Source organism: Lolium rigidum, chromosome 3 (genome assembly GCF_022539505.1).
Source record: "Lolium rigidum isolate FL_2022 chromosome 3, APGP_CSIRO_Lrig_0.1, whole genome shotgun sequence".
NCBI lineage: Eukaryota > Viridiplantae > Streptophyta > Magnoliopsida > Poales > Poaceae > Lolium > Lolium rigidum.
In genome coordinates this window covers 167,983,257-167,988,196 of record NC_061510.1, presented here as the reverse complement: position 1 = coordinate 167,988,196, position 4,940 = coordinate 167,983,257, and the positions used below count along the sequence as shown (strand labels likewise).

Sequence of the window (4,940 nt, the reverse complement as noted above, 5' to 3'; positions counted from 1 at the left end):
AGTTCGGTTATGTGTTCACGGCGCACTGATCATGGGATCGTGAACTGTATACATAACAGGGAATTTCGGACAGCTAGTCCGGGGTCCCCACATAGAGAAAGTTCTAAAGAAGTACGGTATGCATGCGAGTAATGCCACGCCTGCTCCTATAGTCAAGGGCGATATATTTGGGGATTTTCAATGTCCCAGGAACCAATATGAGATCGATCAAATGAAAGCGGTTCCATATGCTTCAGCTGTCGGAAGCCTAATGTATGCTCAAGTATGTACGCGCCCAGACTTAGCTTTTGTTACCGGGGTACTTGGCAGATTCCAAAGTAATCCAGGAATAGATCACTGGAAAATGGTGAAGAAGGCATTGGGTTATGCGCAAGGCACGAAAGGCCTCATGCTAACATATAGAAGAACTGATTCCCCTGAGATAGAAGGGTATTCAGATGCAGACTTTGAGGGAGATGTAGATGACAGAAAATCCACATCAGGTTATGTATTCACTCTCGCAGGTGGAGCTATATCATGGAAAAGCTTCAAGCAATCTATCACGGCACCGTCCACGATGGTTGCTGAGTATGTAGCATGTTATGAGGCATCGGGGCAGGCAAACTGGTTAAAGAAATTTATACCCGGGTTGAGAGTGGTAGACAGCATTCAAAGACCACTTAGAATGTACTTGCGACAATGAGCCAACGAGTATTTTATGCTCACAACAATAAGTCAAGTGATGCTGGCAAGCACATTGACATCAAGTATTATGTTGTGAAAGATAGAATCCAGGATCATACCATAAGTTTAGAGCATATAAGCACAAAGAGAATGCTCGCGGATCCGCTTACGAAAGGCTTACCACCCAGTGTGTTCAGTGAACACGTAGCCGGCATGGGTTTACGGAAAAGCCTATGATACCTGGATATTAAGGGCCTAGAGGAAGAATCTATTTTAAAATGGAAAGGTGTGTAGTAGCTATTGAATCTGGTGGCGCGTAACTAGCCATCATGATGAGACATGCTCTATATGCTAATCTGTGATGAAATGGGTACCAAGAAAAGTTTAAGTCTAAGATTAAGAATAAAGTAAGATGAGATCAAGGGGGAGAATGTTAGTTTGATCTCCAGTGCGACCCAACGGTCGCACAACTTGATCTCGTGCCCTGATCGGGGGCGCCCAACCCATATGGTTGGTGGGTCCCCGTCGCCAGCGCCATATAAAAGAGGTGGGGGCCGGGGCACGGACGCCAAGGTTGTCCGCTGTCGTCCTCCCCACCGACACACCAAACCCTAGACCATCCGATCTGGTGAGGCGCTGTAGCGGCGGGAAGCACCACCGATATCGCCGCCACTCCTCCGTCGCCGCCATGGCGAGCTCCTCGTCGACGAAGACCGACGGTATGCCACCCTACTGTTTCTCATCTAGTACTAGTCCCGGTTAGACTAGATGATCTTACTCACTAGATGCAACAACTAGAGATCCAGTAGATCTAACATATTTCCATTTATAATTGTTTCTCAATCTTGATAAAAAAAAAAGAGACAATCAAATTTCTTTTTCCAGATTCCATGGAGGATCAGGCACCAGAGAGTAAAAATGCACAACCAGATTGAAAATACATAGGAGGGAAAGGAGGAGAGGCACCAGGCCGACCTCTTTCACTCTTCTACATATAACATATGCATGTATATGAAACTACAACAAACTAGAAATTACACTTCGGATACAAAATAGGAAACCAAAAGTTATGCTAAATCAACATGTCTCTACTATTTACGTTTAACTACACTGACATAAGGCAGCTCAACAGAACCCATGTAGATTTTGCCATTCCCCCTCTCCATAATCTCGGTCGGCCTTACACTCTTGGGGCCTCTCATCTCTTCAAGTATCTTCCCATTGGCACCAACCCTCACAGCGAGAAGATGGCTGTCACGGCCGAAGGGTAGCTCGTTTTTCTCACGGTGTAGCGCCACCCAGTAACCTCCTCTCGTGTCGGGTCTTACATTATCAGGGTAGCCCGGGAGGTCAGCGAAAGGCTCGGATCTTCCCGCGTCGGGCCCTTTGATCCAGTGCCTTAGCAGCTTGCACGGGCCGGTGGACGCAACCACGAGGTGGGTACGGTCGGCGCTGATGGAAACCCCATTAGGGTAGGTCATGTCCGCTTGGAGCACGGTGACGTCCGACGTGCGCGGGTCGTACCTCATGAGGCGCCCCGTCGAATCTCCCGTCCTCGTCACCATCTCGTGCTGCGCCCTGTTGTAGTTCATGGAGCTGTCGGTGAAGTAAACCTATCCGGTGGTCTGGTCGACGTCGACCCCGTTGGTGAAGCGGAGAGGCACGCCGTCGACGTTGTTGACCAGCACGGTGGCCTCCCCGCCGCCGGGGCCGACCCGCATGAGCCCCTTGTACGCGTCGGCCACGTACAGGTCCCCCGTCCTCTGGTCGAACCGCAGGCCGAGCGGGCGGCCGCAGCGGCTCTCGGTGGCGGTCTCCGGGCGGAACTTGGTGGCCGTGCACGTCTGGCTGTCGTAGCCGGGGCCGTGCGTGTAGGTGGTCCAGCCGAGCTTGTCGCCGTTCCACTTGAGCACGCGGCCGTCCGAGACGCCGCTGTAGGGGCCGTGGCCCTCGCCGTCGAAGGCGACGCTCTCCGGTCCGCGCACCGTCCCGCGTGGAAGCGGCAGGTGCTGGCTCCGGGTGGCGTCGATGCTAGCCATGGTTGCCGCCAGGGCGCTGGGCATGAGCAGCATGATGATGATGGCCAGCGAGACGACGGCCTTGGTGAGGCGGCTCATCCCGCACCCCATCGTTTGCTTGCTCTTTCTTCGATCGATTGATGAGATCGACTTCGCGTCGTTGGCTGGCTTGCGTATCTGTTTCTCTGATGGAGCTTCGTATGTGGTTTCGCTGGTTCGCTCGATGGTGAGGGTACACAGGCGGGTGGCTGCCCTTATAAAGTACTGTTGGAGATCGAACTATCTATCAGTCGGTGCACGATACTGCCAGAGGTCGAGTCGGATTGAAGAGAAACAGAATACTTATTTTGCTTAAGTGCAACGACTCCGAGAGCGACTAAGATTCGGCGTTGAACACGCCGATCTGCCGACGAACGGAAGGCATGCTTCATTGCTTCGTGTATTAGCTCTCTCGATTCAGATCGTCTCTGTCACCTGACTTGAACGTGTACACTTCTCTGGGAGCAAACAAATCTCTGCCTAGAACAATCCTCAAAGTAGAACAATCGTAAATTTATTTTGTTGTGTCTGGACCGGCTCGGTTCCTGATTCAGGATGATCGATTTGCCAAAGGAGTCAGAGCAACACGTACCCAGCCCTCTTCTGTTCTACTGTTAGTTTCGGTCAATTGCTCTCTGTTCAATATACAATTGTACTGATACATCTGCACTGGCATCATTCAAGTTTCAGACTAGGCGTAGCCACAACGCTACTACTAAATGAATCACTACTTATTACTAGTAGCCATGTTCCGAAAAATGGATTAGTTAGTATGCAAAAATGTGGTCATAAATACAGTATCTCTGTTGGCAAGCATGCATCAGGGACCAACTTTGATGCTACATCATAGTTCAGAGTTCAGAGCAACAGCAGAATGACACTATTATCCTGGTGCATCAGTACCAAATGTAGGAACAGTCTGGTGTTAGCACCGCATAGCACACATACTAGAGTGGAAGAACACAGCTGCTCACAGATATGAAAGACTGTAACTAAGCATCAGGGTCACAAGCACATTCTAAGAGGATAGTTCAAAATCAAAACCATACAAGTGGAGGTTTGCACTTAAACTAAGACCAAAGGGTAAATCTGATGATACGGTATGACATGGCAACTGGGCCGAGATCAACAAATGATGGACAACATGGTTGCTAGTAATCAACTCCAGTAAGCTTGACTTTGTTATTTGGCAGGTTCCTCGACAGGCCCAGCAAAAACTCAACCAGTAAGTAGACATCATCAACTCGGTATATGATCTCGGTGAGCCTGAGGTTCTCGTATATGACATCCCCCATGTCCTGGGGATATGAAAGAATACTCTTCATCACCTCCTCTCTGGGTTTGGGGTCCGACAGCTGTTGGAGAGGGGAGAGCACAACAGAGTTAATATACTACGGAGAATAAATTAGGATAGAGAGTCGAAGAAAGCCAAAGTGGTAGTAGCACCTTGCAGCAGCACAGAATGAGCTTCATCAGATTAGGCGAGTTGCGCAGGAAATGCTTCAACAGTAGGAAGTTGTCACCAAGATCGCACCGGTCCAGGGACAGTGTTATTAGGTTAGTGAACTGAGGGAAATTCAAGCCCAAACAGTCATCATGGACCTGAAACTGAATTCGGGACACCCAATCCCATTTTCTGATCAGTTAAGTAGATGTAGATTGAAGAAAAAAGGGGGTATGAAGAAGCGGAACACGTACCACCCCTAAGCCAGACAACTCCAAAGTCGTCACATTGGCCAACATGCGGAGAAGCTGCATCTGGTTCCCAGCTGTGTCTTTGAATAGAAAGATGTCATTCAACTCGTTATTTACATGAGTATTAATTGATGCATCGACAAGAGACGACAAAGTAAGGGGCATCTCGTTCTGAACAATGAAATCAACATCACCAACCAGGCAGAGGGAAGCAAGAGCGGGAGCCTCGAGAATCAGGCCGAAAGAAGTAAGGCACAAATACTCGTTGACAACCAATTTCTTCAGTGAAGAGGGGGTGATCACAGTGGGCTCGGAGAACAGGTAGGTACAGTTCGTCAGTTCCATCTCTTGGAGAGAAGGGCACCGGAACCTGACGTGGCTCGCGAAGTAATCGTCCAAGATCACGTTGCAGAGATTCAACCTTTTGAGTCGGCAAGGCCATAGATCGTCCTGACCTATGCCATGGCGGACCCAACTGTCGGCATGCTTGCGGATATTAGGACTTACATCCAGCCGGAAGTCTTC

The 4,940-nt window shown here is 49.6% G+C and overlaps 1 pseudogene; it reads right to left on the bottom strand.

Annotated features, from left to right (window-relative positions):
* Positions 1 to 1,754: 1,754 nt before the first annotated feature.
* On the bottom strand, positions 1,755 to 2,792 carry LOC124699027 (annotated as a pseudogene).
* Positions 2,793 to 4,940: the final 2,148 nt, after the last annotated feature.